Here is a 26164-nt window from a genome sequence, read left to right on the forward strand (position 1 = left end):
AAAGGCAAGAGAAACAAAGGAAAAAATAAGCAAATTGGACTACATCAAACTAATGAGCTTCTGCACAGCAAAACAACCATCAACAAAATGAAAAGTTCCCACCTGTATAAGAGAATGTATTTGTGAATGATGCATCTCATAAGGGGTTAGTTTCCAAAATACATAAAGAACGTACACAGTGCAACACCAGGAAAATAAACAATCCAATTAAAAAATGGACGAATGACCTAGACGTTTTTCCAAAGAGGACATACAGATGGCCAAGAAACATGAAAAAATGCTGTCACTAATCATCATAGAAATGCAAATTAAAATGACAATGAAGTATCACCTCATACCTGCCAGAATGGCTACCAGCAATAAATCATCAAATGACAAGAGCTGGCAAGGATGTGGAGTAAAGGGAACCCTAGTACACATGGTGGGAATGCAGACTGGTGCTTCCACTATGGAAAACAGTATGAAGTTTCCTCAAAAAATTAAAAATGGAACTGCCACTTGAGTCCCACTTCTAGGAATATATCCTAACAAACCTGAAACACCAATCAGAAAGACTATATGCACCCCTATGTTCATAGAAGTGTTATTTCAATAGCTAAGCTCTGGGAAGAGCCCAAGTGCCCATCAGTAGATGAGTGGATAAAAAGATGTGTCACATTTACACCATAGAATACTAAGTGGCTGTAAGGAGGAAGGATCTCTTACTCTTTGTAATGGCACGGATGAACCTGGAGAGTATTTTGCTAAATGAAATAAACCAGTCAGAAAAAAAAAAGTGTCACATGATCTCACTTATATGTGGAATCTAATAGACCTAATAAACTGATGAACCAAATAGTTCCAGAGTCATGGGTACATAGGACAGACTGACAGATCTCAGATGGGAGGGGTGTGGGGAGAATGGAAAGAGATTAGCCAAAGAACATATATGTATGTATGTATAACCCATGGACACAGACAGTGAAGGTCTTGGGTGGTGTGGGGATTGGGTGGAGAGAGGCAAAGGGACAGGAAAGGGGAACATCTGTAATAGTGTTAAAAATAAAAAAATAAGGCGTGGCCCTAACCGGTTTGGCTCAGTTGATAGAGCATCGGCCTGTGGACTGAAGGGTCCCAGGTTTGATTCAGGTCAAGGGCATGTACTTTGGTTGCAGGCACATCCCCAGTAGGGGGTGTGCAGGAGGCAGCTGATTGATGTTACTCTCTCATCAATGTTTCTAACTCTCTATCCCTCTCCCTTCTTCTCTATAAAAAATCAATAAAATATATTAAAAAAATAAGGCATGATAGGGTGTTGAAAATTTGACAGTGATACTTTGAATAAGAAGTTATTTTTAGGATTGTTTCAGAGATAATGCAAACCTGTTTCCAAGGTGAAGGTAGCAAAGAATATATTCCTATATATTTATACATATGCATACACTTATATACATATGCATGTACATATATATATATTTATATGTATGTGTGTGTGTACAAAACCTGAAGGAAATATAAACTTGCTACCCATAGACACTCTGTACTGGTTTGTTGTGTCTTAGTAAATACTAAATTATACCATGGTTGTTACTTTTTCTATAGTCCCAGAAGCTTAAAACATTGTAAAATGTTGGTGAAAACATTTCTTTATTCCCAAATTTTACATCTATCTCCTTTCCTCCATGAACTGACTTTTGAGTAAGTCATACCTATTGTGTAACCACACACATTACTAATTTATTTCTAATTTATAATATTTCTCAGAATTTTCAGTAAAGTTTCAAGTCTTAAGAAAAAAAAATTAACTAAAGCCTGCTAGCATTTGCCATTTCTGTTTTAGATATACATTTAAAAAACTTGGGGGTGGCTGGGGAGAGGTCAATGGGGAAAAAAGGAGATGTATGTAACACTATTGGTAATACTTTAAACAATGAAGAGTTTAAAAATATAAAAGATTAAAAAAACCTACTATCTTATATTAACTACAATATCTTGACTAAAAATGTGGAAAAACCTTTTTAAGTAAAATAAATGCATAATGAGTGGATATGGTAATTGGAGGCAACTGGAAGCCATCATCATTAAAACTTTTACACATTCTGCAGAAATATCTTGAGTAAGAACACCAAAATTAGGGCAAAGATTGTGCCGTTTTTGGCACACTGTGTAATAAGGGAAAAATTACTTCGAAAGCATATTGAAATACAAATTCCTCAGAGTCTATGGAGACCTACTAAATTAAAAATTCCAGAAGGTAGGCCTTAAAATATATATATATTTATATATATATATATATATATATATATTTATTTAACTGGTAATCTCAGTGATTCTTGTAAGTAAATAGCATCTAAAATTAATGCCAGATTTGTATATGATGAGTTGTAGAATGATCACAAGGTTTGGTTCTTAGGATTATTGTATATTTTAAATAATATGAAAGATACTTTATAAACATAAGTTAAAATATAGGAAAATGCACTAACAAAATACAAAATACAAATTTAAAGTAAGAGCTTTATTTCTTATTTATTGGGTTGGTTATTTTTAAAATAGTTAATATGCCAAATATTATGTCCCAACTTTCTATTCAAGGAATATTTTAATGATAAAAAATAAAAATCATTATAAAGGCCTATTGGAACTGCATATGTATATATACAGGCATATATATATATATATATATATATATATATATGATTAGAATATCATGTAGTCACTAAAATGATATAAAAACTTAATTGAAGTTGCAATGCAAAATCCAAAACATCTATATATATATATATATAAGGCTAATATGCAAAGTGTCCCCTCGGGAGTTCAACCAGGAGTTCGATCACTTGCTATGATGTGTGCTGACCACCAGGGGGTGGCATGGAACATGGCAGGAGACCAGTGGTGGTGGGACACTGAGGGAGCGAGGGAAGGAGGAGGTGGGGAGGTGGGGAACTTGATCGGCCCTGATCACTGGCCAGGCCTAGGGACCCTACCCGTGCATGAATTTTGTGCACTGGGCCTCTAGTGTTACAGAAGAGAATATAGTATGATTACATTTTTAACACATATAACTCTAAAATTTTTTAATAGTTAAATGTCTGGGAGAAAAGAAACTATATGTTCATTGGTGGTTTTCTCTTACTGTTGAGTTTTATTTTTTAATATTTATATGGATTTTAAGAGAGAGAGAGAGAGAGAGAGAGAGAGAGAGAGAGAGAGAGAGAGATTAAGACATTGATTTGTTTGATTGCCTCCTATATGCAACCTGACTGGGGATCAAACCTTGGCATGTGCCCTGACCTGGAATCTACCTAGTTACCTTTTGGTGCATGGGATAATGCTCAGTCAATTGAGCCATATTGGCCAGGACTCAGTTTTATCTTTTTATTTTGCTTAATTCAAAATAGGCACTTTCCCTATGTTGTACATGTGAGTGTGTGTATTTATTACCTACATAAATGAGAGAATATTGCTAATAACAATAATAGCATGCACTCAGTCCCTCTTTACAACTGTTTGAAATGACTTACATATATTATTCAATTAGATCTTTATGTAATGCTGTCTTAATGCTATTATTAAACAGGAAGCTCAGAAGATCAACCCAGGTAAGTAAAGTTTCATTCCCAAAATTTTACAGCTAGTGAGTATTACTACAATAAAAAGCATTCTGAATTATATAAAGGCAATAAATTAAAAAATATATTTTCTGCCAAAACCGGTTTGGCTCAGTGGATAAAGCGTCGGTCTGCGGACTGAAAGGTCCCAGGTTCGATTCCGGTCAAGAGCATGTACCTTGGTTGCGGGCACATCCCCAGTGGGGGGCTGTGCAGGAGGCAGCTGATCGATGTTTCTCTATCATCGATGTTTCTAACTCTCTATCCCTCTCTCTTCCTCTCTGTAAAAAATCAATAAAATATATTAAAAAATAAAAATAAAAAATAAAAAATATATATTTTCTATTTTAACTTACTGCTTGTATAAACTTTTGTTAGTTACAGAGTTTAGCAAAAGTAGGTTTACATTTGCTCATATGGAAAAGGACATGCAGGATATGATTATTACAATAGCCTTATTAACTCAAAACAATGCCACAATGGCATAGTAAACCTACTTTTGCCCATGTTTTAAAGCATCGGTTTTTTTAATCATGTGAATGATATAGTGAAAACATAAAAATATATTCTTTATTGTCAACTGTTTTCAGAGACATTCAGACTAATGTCTGCTTGATTTAATATTTATATATTTTCTCTTTCTATATCACATTACTTTATAAGAGTCTACTAAAGTTAGTTAGCCACCTCCAGATGCTACCAAGATAATTCAAAATGCAAATTCGCTTTCAAAATCAAGTGTATAACATTTAATGCAGATAGAAGAACCTTATCCCTCCTTTTTTGGTTGCTTTTTGAAAGTTTACTTCTTTTAAGCTTGTGTATGTTTGTGTATTTATATCTCCATTTTGAAAAAAATTAAAAGGGTTATTAAACAGATTTTAAGTGAGTTGTGAAAGGCTAAGTATGCTTTATTTGGGGATATTTATAATGTATTCTTGGCTGACATTCAGAGAGTCTCAGTGTATGGGAAGAATGAAGTGAACCATAAGATTGCTTGGGATGCCAGGACACTTCAAAAACAGAACTATGGGAGAGTGAAATTTCCAAAAATGTTGAAGAGAAGAAACAATTGGCTGTTACAAAGAGTACAATTCTAAAGTTAAATAGCTAACACTTATCTTGATTTTTTCAGCTGCCTGCTTAACTGTATGGTTTTCATAGATAACTGCAACTAAAGGAGCAGACAAAGCTGAGAATTTAACTAGCAGGTTATGTTTTTTGGTCAGATTGTTTTAGTCTACAAAAATTGTAAAAAAAAATTAAGAGAATATTACAAATTCTAAAAGCTTTTCTTTGCTAATTCATTTATTTAGTTTAACCCAGGCACTGGTCTTAGTGCTGGGGACTTAAAAAAATGATGCTTTCCTTTTAGGGGATCACAGCTTAGCCAAAGAGAGAGAGAGAGAGAGAGAGAGAGAGAGAGAGAGAGAGAAAACTTTTTGTTTAGTTTTTCCCAATCACAAACAACAGTAAAAATAAATAAAAGAATAGGTCAGAAACAGGTGTTTATAGGTTTGTTCTGTGTGAATCACTCTCTTTCTTGGAGCAATTATGGATAAAGGTGAATTGAGTACTCCAATGATACAGTGTGTAGACATGCTTCTTAGGAAGTAGGAGGATCCATCCCTGAGGACTTACTTGTATGCCATGATCCAGTTTGGAAGGAGGCAATGGTCATATTGTGATAAGCGCAGGTTTTTCCTTCCTGCCTGCCTTTACCAGCACAGTTGCAAGAGGGATTAGAACAGCTAACACTGTGGGGAGCATTTTATGGACCAACTCATGAAATTGCACAATCATTTTAGTAGGCATTGTGATATTCATCCCCTGGTACCTAGCTTCGATTTACTATCTTCTTTGATTTCACTGAACAAAAATATATTGAATGCCTACAATTGTTAAGCGTTGTTCTATGTATATATAACACAATAGTGGACAAAAGAAACAAAGTTCCTGTTTCACAGAAATAACTTTCTAAGGTGAATAGAAAATAAGCAATTCTAAAATGTGTTAGGTCATAGTAAGTACTATTATAGTAAGTACTATTAAAAAAAAAAAAAAAAAGGCAAACCAGGGTAACATGGTCAAAAGTGAAGATATAAATATAAAATGCAATTTTATATAAGGTGCTAAAGGAGGCCTCTCTGGTAAAAATAAAACTTAAAAAGATCTGGGTGAATTGGTGAGTTGAAAAGATTGTTTGGGAGACTATAGCCCAGAAGAAGCAAGGAACTTCCAAACTTTCCATGGGACAGTATGCTTGACTATTTGAGGAATGCAGAGAGACTTTGGGTTGACAAACCGAGGGAGGTCATGAGAAATAGCCTCAAAGAGACAGACCGCGGGTCAGAGGAACATCAAGCATTATGATCTTGGGCATCTTTCTAATCTTCTTCAGAAAATGTAAATGATAGCACCTGCTGAAAATGGGGCATTAGGAAAATATTATTATTAAAGCCAATGACTTGAATAAATGTAAGTTTTGATAGAAACTACTGCTTTCAAGTTCTTAAGCTATCAGACAGGCTAGGTGAGTATATGATTGGGTGATATATTAATTTTAATTCCATAATCACTATAACATTGCTGTCCTCATGCTAGTAAAGAAGAGAAGAGGTACACATATTTATTTGTTTATTTAATGTATGTGTATATAATTACTTATTGTGTATATATATTTTCTAAATTTTTATTATACGGCACTACTATGAAATTCCTGGCAGATAGTTCTTACTGTGTACGTGCAAGAATATCTCATGGATATGTATCTAGGTATGAACTTGTTAGACCATAACTCTTTGTTATTATATTATCTTATATAATAAAAGGCTAATAAGCAAACCGACTGAACAGCAGAATGACTGGTCACTATGAAGCGCACTGACCACCAGGGGGCAGACGCTCAACGCAGGAGCTGCCCCCTGGTGGTCAGTGTGCTCCCACAGGGGGAGCGCTGCTCAGCCAGGAGCCAGGCTCATGGCTGGCGATCTCAGCGGCAGTGGCGGGAGCCTTTCCCGTCTCCACAGCAGTGCTAAGGACCCCTCGGGGGATGTCCACCTGATGACTTAGCAGACCTAAGCCATCAGACGTACATCCCCCGAGGGGTCCCAGACTGAGAGAGGGCACAGGCTGGGCTGACGAACGCTCCCCACCCCAGTGCAAAAATATCATGCACCAGGCCTCTAGTCTTTTGATAAACAGATATTATTTATTTTAATATAGTCATATTTGCAAATGCATCTTTTATATTTAGTTATTTTTTCAGACTATCTTAAAAATAGCACAAAACAAGAACAAAAATTTTTGCCTACCTTGAGATTATATGTAATATTTTATATAACAATACTGTTATTTGTATTCTTCTGAGATCTTTTAACATTCTATCTCATTTAGAACTTTTCAAGTTAGGTTTCTAGTGTATAAACATCCTGCATTATTTTACTATGTATAAATAATTGTCACAGTGTCATATTTTGAATATTCCCCACTCAGCTGAATGTAATTTTTTTCACATGTCAGGTTGACATACATGTGTGGACCCATTTCTGAGCAGTCATTCAAGATTGGTCATTCATGATTGCAATTTTCAGTATCCTAGTTTGGAAGATAATTTTTTAAAATTATCTTTTGGTGGGTGGGCTTAAAATTTTATTCTGCATTCTTAAAGTATAAATTAATACCATAACACCCTTCCTCAAAAACACAGACTCCAAAAAATCAATACTTCACACATTATTAATATCATTAGTTTACATAGATTATCTTTAAATTGACTTGTCTACATATTAACTCAATTTGTTTAGCTCCTATTCCTCTTGTATCCAATACAGTCATCAGGCATTATCTTTATTTGTGTTTTTTAAAATATAATTTTATTGATTTCAGAAAGGAAGGGAGAGGGAGAGAGATATAGAAACCCCAATGATGAGAAAGAAAAATCGATCGGCTGCCTCCTGCATGCCACCTACTGGGGATCAAGCCTGCAACCCCAGCATGTGCCCCTGACCAGGAATTGAACCATGACCTCCTGGTTCATGGGTTGCCGCTTAGCCACACTGGCCAGGATGGTTTTTGTTTGTTTGTTTGTTTTTAATTGGATCTGCTAAACAAAGCATAGACCATATGACTAATATGAATCTTACCTAATATTATTTTTTTAAGTTTAGTATTGTTTCTTATCTTTTAAAATAGTTCTAATTATTGGGTTACAGTACAATTCTTTACCTACAAATGAAAAAATGTTTTATTTACACTGAACAAGATAAAAAACTCAAACTGAAAACTGCCCTTGGCTCCTTTAATGACTACCTCTCTGACGTTTACATTCTTATCCCTTTTATTTTAAAATTTAATTTCCAATTATTTAAAGGAGGGTGTTAATCTTATATTGCTATTTTATTTAATCAAATAAAAGCAAGTGTTATTAAATAAACTGCCTTGTATCACAAACAATTTAAAGGAACAGAATTGGGTCTAATATTTAGCTCTTTCGAGTAGGTGTAATCATATAACATTTAATTCTTCAGTTGCACTGGATGGTTATACGTAAAATCTCTTTTATTGAGATATTTTTGTTTTTTGTTTTTAGCTACCCAAAAAGTAGGAAGGCAATTAATAAATGCTCATTGGAGACAAGTAGAAGTCAAACAAATATTTGACTCCATTTAATTAAAAATGATAATTTGAATAAATGACAGTGGTTCTTGGAGATTATTAGCATGGCATAATGTTAAATAATTTATGCATACCATATTGGTTTAACTTTGTTGAGTAAAAGTCTTTAAATGTGTCATCATAGAATGGTTTTAAATGCCATTTGTAACTAAATAAAAATAAAATAAAAAATGTATCACAATTTGTGGGCTGCAGCAAAGAAATTTTTACAGGCAAATTTATAATATTGAATGCACATATTAGAAAATGGGAAAGATCTAAAATCAATAAACTAAGCTCTACCTTAGGAAAATTTGAATTAAATCTATATTAAGCAGAAGAAAATAAAATATATATATATATCCAGAGCAAAAATAAATGGAATTGATGCTGAAAATCAATAGAGGAAATGGACAAAATCAAAAGCTGGTTCTTTGAAAATATCAATAAAATTGATAAACCTCTAACCATATTAAGTAACTTAAAAAAAAAAAGAGAGAGAGAGAAGACACAAAGCCTTTAGTTTTTTGTTTGTGTGTTTGTTTTCTCAAAATTTCTTGGGATATTAGAGGTCCCTTGTGGTTCCATAAGAATTTTAGATTTTTTATTTCTTTCTACCAATGTAAAAATATGCCATTTGGATTTTCATAGGCATTGAACCTGTAGTTCACTTTGGGTAGTATGAACAATTTAACAATATTAACTCTTCAATTCATGAGCACAGAATTTCTTTCTATTGATTTATGTCTTTAATTTCTTTTATCAATATATTATTATTTTCAGTGTACAAGCCTTTTTTCTTCTTAGTTAATTTATTTCTAAGTATTTCATTATTTTTGATGCTATAGTAAATATAATTATTTTTAAAATTTCCTTTTTATATAGTTTGTTGTGTATAGAAATAAATGATTTTTGTATGTTGATTTTGTTTGCTGAAATATTATAAATTAATTTATTCTAAAAGATTTTGTTTTGTTTTGTTTTTTGTCCTTAGGGTTTTCAGTATGTAAGATCATGGTATTTGTAACAATAGATAATTTACTCATTAATTTTCAACTTGGATGCCTTTTATTATTTTTTTTCTTGCCTCATTGCTCTGACTAGGACTTCTAGTTCCATGATGGGTTGAAGTGATATGTGTGGGCCTTGTTCTCAGTTTTTTACCACTTAATATGATTTAATTAAAAATGATAGAGATTTAATTAAAATCTCTTTTATTGAGAGATTTTTGTTTTGTTTTGTTTTTAGCTACTTGAAGACAGTTTGACAGTTTCTTACAAAGACAAACATAATCATACCATATGATCCAGATATCATGCTCCTTGGAATTTATCCAAATGAGTTGAAAACTTATGTCTACACAAAAGCCTGCACATGAACATTAATAAAGGCTTTCTTTATATTGCCAAAACTTTGTTGAAACAGAAGGAGATAGCATGCCAGAAGAAAGCAGGGAGGAACCTTAATGCATATTACTAAGTGAAAGAAGCCAATCTGAAATGGCTATAAACTATATGATAACAAATATATGACTTCATGGAAAAGGAAAACCTTAGAGGCAGTAAAAATAATCAATGGTTTCTAGGACTTCAGTGTAAAGGAAAGGTAGGGGCAGGCATGCATAGGTAGAACATGGGATGTTTAGAGCAATGTAACTATAACATAACTAGAGGCCCAGTGCATAAAATTCATGCATGGGGGGCCCTCAGCCCAGCCTGCACCCTCTCCAATCCGGGACTCCTCGAGGGATGTCCGACTGCTGGTTTAGGTCCGATCCCTGTGCCCCCCTGATGGCCTGGTCACCCCCAACAGCTCCCCCACCAGCCTGGGTGCCCCTCACTGTCCCCCTCTGCTGGCCTGGTCACCCCTCACTCCCCCCCCACTGCTGGCCTGGTCGCCCCTCACTGCCCCTCCCGCCCCCACCACCCACGATTGCCTCACATAACCTGCTGTTTAGTCATTTGGTCATCCCTCACTAACTCCCCTGCCGGCCTGGTTGCCCATGCAGCCTGGTGCTCAGTCATTTGGTCAGCCCTTGTTGGAGACCAGGTGTAAGCTGACAGAGTCCTTGCACCCGAAGGGACTGATAAGATTCAGTCCCCTACCCACACAGTGTTCCCAGACTTGTTTGGATGGCGATTTCCAATTATCAGCAGAATGAGAGCAACCATTCATGACTTACCAGAAGTCTGTAACTATTTACTGAGATTTGCTGTACCAAGAATTTGGCTTCCTGCTTTATCTCTCCCTTAGAGATTAAGAGGAACAGAGAGTACATTCCTTTTGAACTGACCTCCCAGGCAGTGTTTGTGTATAAAAGGCATTGCGCAGTTAATAAAGCTGCTGCAGTCTGTCAATGTCTTGCAGCCCTCCCGATCTCGCTTTCCTGTCTTTCTTTTTTTCTCAATCCCTACCTCAGCCCGGTTCACCTGTCAGGCTGGCCCTGGCAACTGGCACCTGAACAGGGACCTGAGGACTTGGGAAGCAGACGGTGAGGAACTCCTCCGGATAAAGAGTGCACTCTGAATATTAAGGTAAGGGAGGAGCAATTTCTTGATAGTCGGGAGTAAAGCATGGGACAATTAGAGTCTAGAGAAAATGCCCTTTATAGGCAAATGTTGAAGTCTATGTGATCATAAAATAATGTGGTTTCTTGTTCAAATTAAAATCTTAGTTTGTATTTGGAATTTAAAATCTGTAATAAGTGAAACTCCACTGCTGAAACTGCCTCTGGTGTGGAGAAATTCAAAGATGGCAGGAGAGGCAGGGTTATCTGCTCTCCTGAAATAAGATTACTTAAGGTTACATTTAAAAATTATAAAAGGACTCGCAGGGAAATGCAAATCTTGGCCAAATTGGGTGTTAGTTATTACTTCAGAAAGAGAAAAAGAAAGAAAAAAATTTAAGATCTGTCTATCTTTTAAGCATGAAAAAATGTGTAGCCAGATCTGTTGCTGATGCTTCCCCCGAAGTAAGCAGGATGTGGGGGAAGGGAGACACGTGGAGATCCAATATGGAAGCTCACTCTCCCGGTATACTAAGGAATGTGGTAATTTACATTTAAATGGCTACAAACTTATAAATAATAAAGTTTAAGGTTTAGATATTTTAAAATAACAAGATACTAAATATATTTAACTTACCAGCTTTATAAGTTCAAAGTACAAATTAAATTAGGAGAAATTATATAGTTATGGTAATTAAATACCTAAAGTATAAGAACTTATTTTTAAGAAAATAAAATGTTGTATTTTCTCTAATAATTAAGAATTCAAAATATGTTACTTATTATTGGTCTAATTTAAAAAGAGGATTGATTCTGTGATCTCAACCAAAATTTTTCTATGCATAAACTAGTTTAAAATCTAATTGATATCTTAAGATAATTATAAAAAGTATTATAATCTTTAAATCATATATAGATATATATATATATTTGATAGTTTTTTTCGATGTTAAAATTTCAAGGCTTTAACAGAGATAATTCTTGGAAAGCTCCAAGGGTCTGGGGTAATACAAGAAATTTATTCTCTCTTCTTAAAGGAAATCTTTTTAAATTTAACAGATCTAATATACTTGAAATTGCATAGAAAGCCTTATCAAATAAAAATTAATAAATATACTTTAAATATTATAAAGGTTTTGACCTCTTAAGAAGGGCAAAACAAAGTAACTAAATATTTCTTCCAGTTTAAATAATATTATTCTACAATTTCATTATAATTTTTGATATTTTACAACAGCATATTGTACAAAAAGCTGTTCCTAAAGTATTAACTAAAATTTCTATTGTTAGTTAATCTCATAGTAAAATTGCTTAACATACAATGAACCCAAAAGCAGTCATATTTTTGTACAAAAAATTAAAGATTTAAACATTATCAAGACTACCTTAAAAATTTTCCAAAAGCCTCCTAATAAATTAAATTAAAAAAGGGGGGATAGTGGAGTAATATATGATGTAAGGAAAAATTATCCTGTAAGTAAATTTGTAAGTAAATTACATCTAGAAAAAAAATATTTTACCTTAGAAAATCAACTTTCATTTGTAATGCTAACAGCAAGACACCCATGAAAAACACACATGGTGTTAAAACAAGCCAAATGAAAATTGTTTGGGCAAAAAAATAAAAAGGATCCCAAGTCAAATTTATAGAAAAGATTCCTTTATTAACTTTTGGTCGAGAATATGTTTGTATATTTTCATAAAACAACCATGTAGATTCCTGCAATAGAGAGGAATTGACAGGTCTTCTCCAACCACAAAGACAAGAGGAGAAACAGTACAGAGATAGAAGATGCTGACGATGCCTTACCATACTAGCAGTCAGCAGCTGCGCATCACTGCAGGTTGCCCAGGACCAAACCAGAGAGGGTCGGACCTACATTGCCACCATTTGTCCACCATCCAGATACCATTGCTAACATGTACTCAAAAAACTGTTTAACATTGAAACTAGGACTTGAAAACTGTTGGCCCAGAAAGAAACTTACTGCAGACTGATTCATTTGCCTCTCAGCATAACCATTGTTGCTTGTCTCATTTTTTGTTCTTATATATTTATTTCCATTATGCTTCCGAACCATCGGATCCAGCATCTGATCCCTGCAAATAGGACTACATGAACTCCGCTTGAAATATAGAGAAGGGGGATCTGTTGGAGACTGGGTGTAAGCTGACAGAGTCCTTGCACCCGAAGGGACTGATAAGATTCAGTCCCCTACCCACACAGTGTTCCCAGACTTGTTTGGATGGCGATTTCCAATTATCAGCAGAATGAGAGCAACCATTCATGACTTACCAGAAGTCTGTAACTATTTACTGAGATTTGCTGTACCAAGAATTTGGCTTCCTGCTTTATCTCTCCCTTAGAGATTAAGAGGAACAGAGAGTACATTCCTTTTGAACTGACCTCCCAGGCAGTGTTTGTGTATAAAAGGCATTGCGCAGTTAATAAAGCTGCTGCAGTCTGTCAATGTCTTGCAGCCCTCCCGATCTCGCTTTCCTGTCTTTCTTTTTTTTCTCAATTCCCACCTCCCTACCTCAGCCCGGTTCACCTGTCAGGCTAGCCCTGGAAAGCCCTAACTAATCCCCCTGCCGGCCTGGTTGCCCCACGCAGCCTGCTGCTCAGTCATTTGGTCGTCACTAACACCCCTGCTGGCCTGGTCGCCCCATGGAGCCTGCTGCTCAGTCATTTGGTCAGGCCTCACTAACCGCCCTGCCAGCCTGGTTGCCCCACGCAGCTTGTTCAGTGGTCCATTCAGTTGTTTCGGTTGTGACAGTTGCTTAGGCTTTTATATATATAGATGGTATGATACTGTTATGGTAGAGACATTATATGCAAATGGCAAAAATCTATGGAACTATACAATACAAAGACTAGACTCTTATATAAAATATGATCTTTAGTTAGCAGTAATGTATCAGTATTGGTTTAACAACTGTAACAATGATATCACAGTAATAAAAGATGTTAATAATAGGGGAAATTGTGTGAGGTGGTGAGATGGAAGGGAGGGAGGAGGGAGAGGGGTATATGGGAGATCTCTTTATTTACTACTCATTTTTTTTTTTTTTTTTTGTAAACCTAAGCCTTCACTAAAAACCAAAGTCTACTATTAATACAAAATAATAGGCTACTGATAAAATTTTAAAGTATAAGCATTTATTACATTATTTATATGATGACAGAAGATGATTTGACTTTGGGTAGTGGGCACATAGAAATCCACACCTGAAAGCTATATGATCCTATTAACCAATGTCACTACAATACATTTATTAAAAATTAACAAATAAAAACTTCCCAAAACTTTATACCTAGAAACAAGGTTGCTTATAAATTTCTTTATAGTTTTTTTTGCATTTTGCATCAAATCAAATTATTAAAATATAAATAAAATAGTGTAGACTAACCACCCCTCATCTAAAAGTATTATCCTTTGTGTGGTTTGTCATAATAATGCCAAGAGAAAATGAATAACATTCAAAATATCAATAAGCAACATAATATAAAAATAAATTTTGTATCCTGAGATCTAAAAGTATGTCACATTAGCCTGGCCGGCATGGCTCAGTGGTTGAGCTTCAATCTATGAACCAGAAGGTCTAGGTTCAATTCCTGATAAGGTCACATGCCTGGATTACAGGCTCAATCCACAGTGTGGAGCGTGTTGGAGTCAGCAGATCAATGATTCTCTCTCATTATTAATGTTTCTATCACTCTCACTCTCTCTTCCTCTCTGAAATCAATAAAAATATAACCTATAATAATAAAAGTGTAATATGCTAATTAGATCAGACATCCTTCTGGATGATCTTTCGAAAGAAGCCTGGGCTGCGAGGGAAGCCTGGGTCCCTAGTGCCTGCCAGTGGCCAGAGGGAAGTCCTGGTCCCAGGTGCCTGCTGGTAGTCAGAGGGAAACCTGGGTCCTGGGTGCCAGAGGGAAGCCCAGGTCCCAGTGCCAGAGGGAAGCCACTGCAAGCAGCCAGGGGAAGGAAGGCCCACTCTTGCATGAATTTTGTGCATCGAGCCTCTAGTAAATAAATAAAATAAATAAAAGTATGTCACATTAACATTATGGTTGACACTATATTGTAATGAAATATAAATAACTACTTGAAATTCACAACGATTTAAGCCAAATTCTGCCTTTGTTAAATCTACAGAGTTATTTTGGTAGAATTTTTTTTTATTTTCTGGAGTTTACTGTCTCCATCTGTGTGAAGAATGGTTCATATTATCTCTGGGGTCCCATTCATCTTTACATTCTATTGTTATATGATTATACAGTTGTACTTATTAATGAAAATCTTGTGATTTCTTTGTGCTGAGACAGTTCAGGCAAATACATTTTTAAGGATCAGAGGCCTTGTTCTCATGCAAATAAACCAAGTGATGAACAATAAAGGAGAGAAATGAAGAAAATTAGAAAAAATATTAATTTTCCATCTGTTTAATTTTTTTTATCTTTATTCTTTCTCTAAATATGAAAATAAAATTGGAAGGAATGAGCAAACTCAAAATCATCATCCTAACTAAATGACAAGTCATTAACATTATCCAAATATGAGTTTCAGTGTTTATAGTGCATTTAAAATTACTGATATGATATGACAAGTGAGTAATTTTATCAGACCAAGTCTTTTATAGAAAGGAAGATTTGGGGTATTTAATTTAGGTAATTTTGAATGCTTAACTATTACCAATGTTTAATTAAGTCTTTTCCTTGATTAGAGGTTATTGGTAGACTATAGAACCAAATATCTATTAATAATTGTTTTTCACTTTTTTATTTTGTAGAAGCAATTTATGAATTATAATTAACTAGAGGCCTGATGCACGAAATTCATGCAAGAGTAGGCCTTTGCAGCCACGGGATCAAAGGGGCGGCCTGGATCCCTCCCTCACAGCCATGGTTGCTTCCTCAATCCTGCAGCTGCAGCCCTGAGAAGAAATTAAAAAACTTCCTGGAAATGAATGACAATGAAAACACAATAATCCAAAACCTATGGGACACAGTGAAAGCAGCCCTGAGAGGGAAGTTCATAGCATTACAGGCCTACCTCAAAAAACAAGAAAAAATGGTAATAAATTATCTAACTCTACAACTTAAAGAATTAGAAAGAGAACAACGAGAAATCCCAGAGTGAGCAGAAGGAAGGAGATAAGAAAGATCAGAGCAGAAATAAATGACATAGAGACCAAAAAAATCAATACAAAAGATCAATGAAACCAAGAACTGATTCTTTGAAAGGATAAACAAGATTGATGAATCTCTATTCAGGCTCACCAAGAAGCAAAGGAGAGGACCCAAATAAACAAAATCAGAAAAGAAATAGGTGAAATAACAATAGACCCTACAGAAATACAAAGGATTGTTTAAAAAAAATACTAGGAACAACTCTATTCCAACAATCTTAACAACCTAGAGGAAATGGATATATTCCTAGAAAAATATGACCTTCCAAAACTCATTCAAGATAAATATCACATGATCTCACTCATTTATAGAATATAATGAACAACATGAGCTGATGAACAAAAACAGATCCAGAGACAGAGAATCCTGGATCAGACCATCAAATCTCAGAGGGAAGGCAGGAGAGGGTGGGGGAAGGGGGAGAAATCAATCAAAGTACTTGTATGCATGCATATAAGCATAACCAATGGACACAGACACGGGAGGGAGGGGTGAAGGCACAAGCAGGGAGGGTGGGGGGCAATGGGGGATAAGGACACATATGTAATACCTTAATCAATAAAGAAAAAAATAGAATAATGACAAGAAAAAAAAGAAGAATAAAAAAATCTCAACAGGCCGATAACTAAGGAGGAAATTGAAGCAGTCATCAAAAAACTCCCATCAAACAAAAGCCCGGGGCCAGACGGCTTCACAGGGTAGTTTTACCAAACATTCAAAGAAGAACTAAAACCTATCCTTCTCAGACTATTCCAAAAAATTCAAGAGGAAAGCACACTTCCTAGCTCTTTCTATGAAGCCAGCACTACCCCAATCCCAAAACCAGATAAAGTCACTACAAAGAAAGAGAATTACAGGCCAACATCCCTGATTAACATAGATGTCAAAATCCTCAATAAAATTCTAGCAAATCGAATCCAGCATTACATTAGAAAGATCATACATCATGACCAAGTGGGATTTATCCCAGGGACACAAGGCTGGCACAATATCCACAAATAAATAAACATGATGCATCACATAAAGAAATTGAAAGACAAAAATCACATAATCATATCAATTGATGCAGAAAAGCATTTGACAAAGTCCAACACCCTTTCCTGATAAAAATTCTTAGCAAAGTGAGAATAGAGGGATAATACCTCAACATAATCAAAGCTTTATATGACAAACCTACAGCAAACATCATAGTCAATGGGCAAAAACTAAAACCATTGACCCTAAGAAGAGCAAAGAGACAGGGATGGCCACTTTCACCACTCTTGTTTGACACAGTACTGGAAGTGCTAGTCATAGCGATCAGACAAGAAGAAGAAATAAAAGGCATCCAAACTGGAAAAGAAGTAAAACTGTCATTCGCAGATGACATGATATTGTACTTAGAAAACCCTAAAGCCTCCATCATAAAACTACTAGACTTAATAAAATAATTTGCCAATATAGTAGGATACAAAAAAACCAGAAAATTATTGGCTTTTTTATACACCAATAGTAAACTCACAGAAAGAGAAATTTAAAAAAAAACAAACAAAAAAAAAAAATCCCATTTACCATTGCAACACAAAAATTAAGGTACCTAGGAATAAATTTAACCAAGAAGGTAAAGGACCTATACTCAGAAAATTACAGAATGCTGAAAAAAGAGATAGAGGAAGACATAAACAAATGTAAGAATATTCCATATTCATGGATTGGTAGAATCAAGATCATTAAAATACCCATCCTACCCAAAGCAATCTATAGATTCAATGCAATCCCCATTAAAACACCAACGGCATATTTCAAAGATCTAGAACAAACTCTCCAAATATTCATCAAAATAAAGACCCCGAATAGCTGCAGCAATCTTGAGAAAGAAGAGCAAGTTAGAGGGATCACAATACCAGATATTAAGCTATATTACAAAGCCACTGTTCTCAAAACTGCCTGGTACTGGCACAAGAACAGACATATAGACCAATGGAACAGAACAGAGAACCCAGAAATTGACCTAAGCCATTATGCTCAATTAATATTTGACAAAGGATGCAAGAGCATACAATGGAGTCAAGACAGCCTATTTAATAAATGCTGTTAGGAAAATTGGATGGATACATGCAAAAAAATGAAACTAGACCACCAACTTACACCATACACAAAAATAAACTCAAAATGAATAAAGGACTTAAACATAAGACAGGAAACTATAAATATCTTAGAAGAAGCTAGAGGTAGCAAAATAGCAGACATTTGTCATAGAAATATCTTTACTGATACAGGTCCTAGGCAATGGAAACAGAGGAGAAAATAAGCAAATGGGACTACATCAAAACAAAAAGCTTTTGCACAGCCAAACAAACCATCAACAAAACAACAAGAGAGCCCACTGCTTGGGAGAACATGTTTGCCAATGTTATCTCCAATAAGAGTTTAATCTCCAAAATTTATAGGGAACTCATACAACTTAACAAAAGGAAGATAAATAATCTGATAAAAAAAATGGGCAAAGTATTTAAATAGACCCCTTTCAAAAGAGGACATACAGAAGGCCAAGAGACAAATGAAAACATGCTCAAAGTCACTAATAATCTGAGAGATGCAAATCAAAACAACAATGAGGTACCATCTCATACATGTCAGAATGGCTATCATCAACAAATCAACAAAGGACAAGTGCTGGAGAGGATGCGAGCCCTCTTGCACTGCTGGTGGCAATGCAGACTGGTACAGCCACTGTGGAAAACAGTATGCATTTTCTCAATAAATTAAATATAGAGCTTCCATTTGACCCAGTAATCCCACTTCTAGGAATGTACTATTATCCCAAGAAACCAGAAACACCAATCGGAAAGAATATATGCACCCCTATGTTCATAGCAGCACAATTTACAATAGCTAAGATTTTAAAACAGCCTAAGTGCCAATCAGTAGGTGAGTGGATTAGAAAACAGTGGTATATTTACACAGTGGAATACTATGCTGCTGTAAAAAGAAGGAATTCTTACCATTTGCAACAACATGGAGGGGACTGGAGAGCACTATGCTAAGTGAAATAATTCCGTCAGAGAAAGATAAATATCACATGATCTCACTCATTTGTGGAATATAATGAACAACATAAACTGATGAACAAAAACAGAAAAGAGTCATAGAAGCATTGAATAGACTGTCCAACCTATGAGGGAAGGCAGGGGGTGAGGGGGTGAGAGATCAACCAAAGGACTTGTATGCATGCATATGAGCATAACCAATGGACACAGATGGGGGGGGGTGGGTGAGGGCATGTGCTGGGATTTGGGGACGGCATGGGAGAGTTCAATGGGGGGAAAAGGAGACTTAGGTAATACATTAAACAATAAAGAACTTAAAAAAATAAAAACTGTTAAAGTAAATATTTTTTTTCAGAATTCTGTGAGGATATAGTTATTCTAGGTGTTCCATTTTAAGAATTTTATTTTATTAACTTAGCAGAAATGTAAAAATAAGGTACAAATCAAGTGAACCAATTTCACAGGAGAGTGATTAATGAAGCACAATGCTTGCTTATTAATGGGCAATATTGCCAAATGAACTGATGTGCAGATCATTAGAAACAGTCTTAGTGGGGTTGAGTATATAGACTCAGGAAAATAAATGATGGATATGATGTTACCTGGAGAGCACTGAATTAGAATGCAGGGAATTTGATTGCTCTTATTTTATGCTGTAGTAATAAAATGAATATCCCTTCTCTCCTCTAGAGAATTTCTTGTCTGAGTACCTGTTACAAATCAGAATTATTTCTGATCAGATTATTTCTGCTTTGCTCAATATTGGGAAAACCAGATACTTTTTCAATTTATAGTTCTGTATACAATTCTTTTAATGCAACATATGTTTCTGCTATTAAAAAACAAAACAAAAAATAACATGTCGTGAGTAACGAGTGTTTAAATTTCGTATTTAAATCATGAAATAGTATCTCTTTGAAATGATTTTGTGATAGGGCTTAGGATTCCCATTGATTTAAATAAAATACTGTGGTTTCAGAAACTTTATTTAATACACAATGTGCTCCTATATATTTTCAGACACATTTCCTGCATATGAGTAAAGGTAGATTTTTCTCACACTTATATGTATTTCCAAAGTTATTATTTCCTGATCTTATCCCTAAAATCTGTAGTTTTCCTCTCTGTGACTGTATTGCCATTTTAAAATAAACACAAATCTTTTACCAGTCCTTGGTGATATCTCTTGCCTCAGCCATGCACTATGGTTCATATCACTCATTTGGCCATGGCTCCTGTCATTAGTCATTTTCTGGTTCATTTTCTTAGAAACATCGAGAAACTTTAAACTACTTGATAGCAGGGTTCATGCTGACAATGATTTTAAAGCAGTTGGAATTTCATGGATATGTAAAATAAAGATTTCTGATTACCAGATGGGAGGGTCTGAGGGATGGGTGAAAATGGGGAATAAAGGCGAATATTATCAATGATATTGTGAAAAATTTGCACATGACAGATGATTAGTAGAATTAGTAGGGTGAACATATCATAATGTACAAAAATGTCAAATCACTATATTGTACACCTGAAACCAATTATAATTAAAATAATATTGTATACCAAATATACTTAAATTTAAAAAAAAAGATTTTGTAGGTAAGTCTGTACTTAAACTAGAAACATATTAAGATGGAGAGGAGGAAAGAAGTGAGGCTGAATGTTGGAACTAATACAGCAAAAGCACAGAAATGATTAAAAGGATCAAGGTATATCATAGCTGCTTGAACAGTTTATGAGAATATATAGGTTTAAACAAAAGTGATATCACCAATACTTGTTATTTATTGATTTTTTATAATAACCATTTTTACAGGTGTATTAACATATCTCATGTGGTTTTGATTTTCATTTCCCTGATGATGAGTGAGGTTGAGCATCTTCTGATGTGTACGTTGGACATGTGAATGTCTTCTTTCTGAGAAATGTCTATTCAGATTCTCTACCCATTTTTAAATTGGAATGTTTATATTTGTCCATGTTGAGTTTTATGAGTTTCTTAGATATTTTGAATATTAACTCTTTATTAAGTAATTATTTACAAATATATTCTCCCATTCAGTAGGTTGTCTCTTGTTTTGTTGGTGGTTTTTGCAGAAGTTTTTTAGTTTGCTGTAGTCCCATTGATTATTTTTTCTTTTGTTTCAATTGCACCAAGTGATATGTTAAAAAAGATATTGCTAAAACCTATGTCAAAGAGTTACCGCATATGTTTCTTCTTGGAGTTTTATGGTTTCAGGTCTTTCATTTAAGTCTTTAATTCACTTTGAGTTTATTTTTATATGTGGTGCAATAAATGGCCCTGTTTCATTTGTTTTACATGTATCGCTCCAATTTCCCCAATAACCATTTATTGAGGACACTGCCATTTCCCCATTGCATATTCTTGCCTCCTTTGTCATAGATCAATTGACCATGTAAGTGAGGGTTTATTCCTACACTTTCTATTCTATTACATTGATTTAAGTGTCTGTTTTTGTGTCAGTACTATAGTGTTTTGATTATAACTTTGTAGTATAGTTTGAAATCAGGGAGCATAACACCTCCAACCTTGTTCTTCTTATTCAAGTTTTCTTTGGATATATTTGAGGTCTTTTGTGATTTCATATAAATTTTAGGATTATTTGTTCTATTTCATATAAGGATTCCATTGGTATTTTATGTATAACAAAGTTGGAACCAGTTATTATTTGTGTTACAGTTCAACATTCTAAGGTCCAGTTTTTGTTCAACTCATTGAATATCAAAGGTATTATCAAAATGAGATACAAATCAAATGAACCAAATTCAAAGGAAACATGAATAAAACAGGATCCCTGCTTATTAGTCTAATGATAGATCATTAGGTCTGAGCAATGTAGCTCTTCATTGGAGTGGGTCATAAGAAACCAATCTTGGTTGGATTTGTCTACCCTGGGGGAAAAATGACTTTAATATGAATTTAACATTAACCTTTAGCATTAATTGTGACTTTTGCTTTGTGTTTCTTCACTTTAAATCTGAAGTTAGAAATTAGTTTTAATGCACAAATGTAAATATGTATTTTCATGTAAAATATAATGTATCTGAGAGAGTCAGTGAAATTGGGAACAGGGAAGTTAGATAATAGTTTTGTCAAGTTATATTTCCTAAAGAAATAGTATTTAATTAATGACTATGTTTAAAATTTTAACTTGGCTGAACACTCAATATTTGAAAAGCAAGCTATCATTTTTGAAAGTTGACCCTATAAGTTAAGTAGAGCTTAGGTCATGAAAAACTGGCAGCCCTCAGATTTGTGTTACTAAGACATACACTTAGAAATGAGTTTCTCTTGGTTGGAAGTCACCAGTGCTCACAAGGGTCAGAACATGTGGGGATACATTGCTGAGGATTTGTCTGGCTAAGATGGGCTTTTGGTAGCATGTACTTCAAATGAATTTTTACTGAAATGTATCACATCTAGTTTAATTTTTCATAAAAAGATCTCTGGAAATGTGATTCTTCTTTTTCCTATCTATTTAATTGTTAAGCACATTGTTTTTGAGGAAAATAGTTTCCTTTTCTTGAATAAATATAAGTTAAGAAAAATATATTTTCTCACCAGAAGTTTAGAAGATTTTATAAACCATTGCTTTCCTTTCCAAAAGCATCTCAGGAGACAAACATCATGATGGTTTCCATGTGTTTGAAAGATATAGATTTTAACTAATATATAAGGTGTATGAGACAGCACTACTTCTAGAATGCAAAGCATTGATTAGTTATTTCCATTTTCAACTTTATACATAACAGCACCATAAGCTCTTACATTAGTATGATTACAATAGGATAGAAGAATACAGGTTTCAGGGGCAGTGTTGGTGAAAATAATCTCATCAATGAAGAACATCAACACTGGTTTCCAGTTTTCTGTCTTTCTTTGCCTCTCTGAGCTAAGGTTGACATTTTGCTTTTGCAGACCTCATTTTACCAACCAGAAGTTTTAAAATTCATGCAAGAAAGATACAGCAATCAGCAGAAATACTCCAAGCTATTAAAGGAGAAGAAAAGTGAATTGAAACCTGTATGAAAATATTTAGGTAATCATACTACTATTCTGTATTAGGGTCATTATCAGCAAATGAAGGAAAAAGTTAAGCCTTCCTGACAGACTTAATTATAACTAGGCTTTTGATTATTGATATTGCATGCCAGTGCCTAGGTTATTGAAAGGTTTTCACATATATAGATATAATTTTTCAAAGGATGTCTATAATTCCATAATTAAAAAAAAAAAAAACACACTTTTTTTTGGAGGGGGCGGGGGAACTAACCCCTTATCAGATGTGTCATTGGCAAATTCTCCCATACAGTGGGTTGCCTTTCCATTTTGTTGATGGTTTCTTTTTTAAAAAAATATATTTTATTGGTTTTTTTACAGAGAGGAAGGGAGAGGGAGAGTTAGAAACATCTATGAGAGAGAAACATCGATCAGCCGACTCATGGACAACTCCCACTGGGGATGTGCCTGCAACCAAGGTACATGTCCTTGACCGGAATCGAACCTGGGACCCTTGAGTCCGCAGGCCGATGCTCTATCCACTGAGCCAAACCGGCCAGGGCTGTTGATGGTTTCTTTTGCTACACAGGAGCTTTTGGATTTGATGCAATCCCATTTGTTTATTTATTTTTTCCTTTGTTTCTCTGGCCCTAGGAGATGTATCCATGAAAATTCTGGTATGTTAGATGTCTGAGATTTTATTGCCTATGTTTTTTCTAGGATTTTTATGGTTTCACAACTTACATTTAAGTCTTTTATCCATTTTTTTAAATTTATTCTTGTGTATGGTGTACGTTGGTGATCTAGTTTCATTATTTTTGCATGTAACTATCCAATGTTCCCAAAACCATTTATTGAAGAGACTGTCTTTAACCTATTGTATGTTCTTACCTCCTTTGTCAAATGTTAATTGACCATAATGATGTGGGTCAATTTCTGAAATCTTCATTCTGTTTCATTGATCTAAATGCTTGCTCTTGTGCCAGGGTCAGGCTGCTTTGATTACAGTGGATCTGTTGTACAGTTTGATATCTGGTATTGTGACCCCTCCAACTTTGTTCTTCTTTCTCAAGATTGCTGTGGCTATTTGTAGTCTCTTATGGTTGCCTATAAATTTTTGGTATATTTGTTCTAGATCTGTGAAATATGTAATTGGTATTTTAATAGGAATTGCAATGAATCTATAGATTTCTTTGGGGAGTATGAACATTTAAATGATTTTAATTTTTCCAATTCATGAATACAATATATCCTTCAACTTGTTTGCATCTTCATCTATTTCATTATTCAAAGTCCTGTAGTTTTCTGAATACAGGTCTTTAACCTCCTTGGTTAAGTTTATTCCAAGATATCTTATTTTTTAGTTGTTGTTGAAGTGGTTAAATGGGATTTTTTTGTTTGTTTGTTTCTCTTTCTTTTTTTAAAAATATATTTTATTGATTTTTTACAGAGAGGAAGAGAGAGGGATAGAGAGTTAGAAACATCGATGAGAGAGAAACATCGATCAGCTGCCTCTTGCACACCCCCTACTGGGGATGTGCCCACAACCAAGGTACATGTCCTTGACCGGAATCAAACCTGGGACCCTTGAATCCGCAGGCCGACACTCTATCCACAGCCAAACCGGTTTCGGCTGTTTCTCTTTCTGAGAGTTCATTATTGGTGTATAAAAGTGCCATCAATTTCTGAGGGGTTAATTTTGTATCCTGCTACTTTGCTGAATTCATTTATTAAACCTAGTAGTTTTTTTGGTGGAGTATTTATATAAAGTACTCATGCAGCTCAATAAAAGGAAGACAAATAACCCAATTTGAAAAATGGGCACAGGGCCTGAATAGGCACTTCTTCAAGGAGGACATCAGATATCCAACAGACATATGAAAGAATGTTCAAGTCACTAATCATCAGAGAGATGCAAATTAAAACTACAGTGATATATCATTTCACACCTGCCAGAATGCTTATCATCAATAAATCAACAAACAACAAACAAGTGCTATTGTGGAGAAAAGGGAACCCTAGTTCACTACTGGTGTGAATGCAGATTGGTGCAGCCACAATGGAAAACAGTATGGAATTTACTAAAAAATTAAAAATAACCCTAGCTGGTTTGGCTCAGTGGATAGAGCATCACCCTGCAGACTGAAGGGTCCCAGGTTCAATTCCGGTCAAGGGCACATGCCTGAGTTGCGGGCTTGATCCCCAGTATGGGGAGTGCAGGAGGCATCCAATCAATGATTCTCTCTCATCATTGATGTTTCTATCTCTCCCTTCCTCTCTGAAATCAATAAAAATGTATTTTAAAAAATTAAATATAGAACTACTTTTGACCCAGGGATCCCACTTATAGAAATATATCCTAAGAAGACCAAAACACCAATAAGAAAGAATTTACACAACCCTGTGCTCACAGCAATGTTGTTATTTACAATAGCAAAGATCTGGAAACAGCCCAAGTGCCCATCAGTAGATGAATGGATAAAAAAGCTGTGGTACATTTATACAATGGAATACTATGCAGATGTAAAAAAGGAATATCTCTTATCTTTTGAGATAGCATGGATGGACCCAGAAAATATTATACTGAGTGAAAAAAGCCAGTCAAAGAAAGACAAATATCACATGATCACACTTACAAGTAGAATCTAATGAACATAATAAGCTGACAAACAAAATATGTCCAGAGGCATGGAGGCATAGAATGACTGACATATCTCAGAGAGAAGAGTGGCAGGAGGAGAAGAGAAGTGATTAACCAAAGAACTTATATACATATATACATAACCAATGGACACAGACAATAGTGTGGTGAAGGCCTGGAGTGGTGGGGCAGGGTCTGGGAGGGGGGGGGTCAAGGTGGGGAGAATTTGGGAAACATCTGTAAAACTGTCAAAATTAAAAAAAAAATATTGTAGATCATTTGAGACATTGTATATGGAATAGAATATTTTGTCAACATAAAACTGCTTTTACTCATTTGAACTAAGGACTGTTGTCATATGAAAAAAGTTTCAAAAGGACCCTATTGATAGGTTTACATGCTTAGATGCAATTACATGCTTAGATGTAATTACTGAACAGGTGTCATTGTTTGTTCTATTGTGATGACATTTTAACTACTTATTTTGGAAGTTTTAAATATTAAAAAGTAGAGAGACCTGT

The sequence above is a fragment of the Eptesicus fuscus genome, chromosome 3, assembly GCF_027574615.1.
Source record: "Eptesicus fuscus isolate TK198812 chromosome 3, DD_ASM_mEF_20220401, whole genome shotgun sequence".
NCBI lineage: Eukaryota > Metazoa > Chordata > Mammalia > Chiroptera > Vespertilionidae > Eptesicus > Eptesicus fuscus.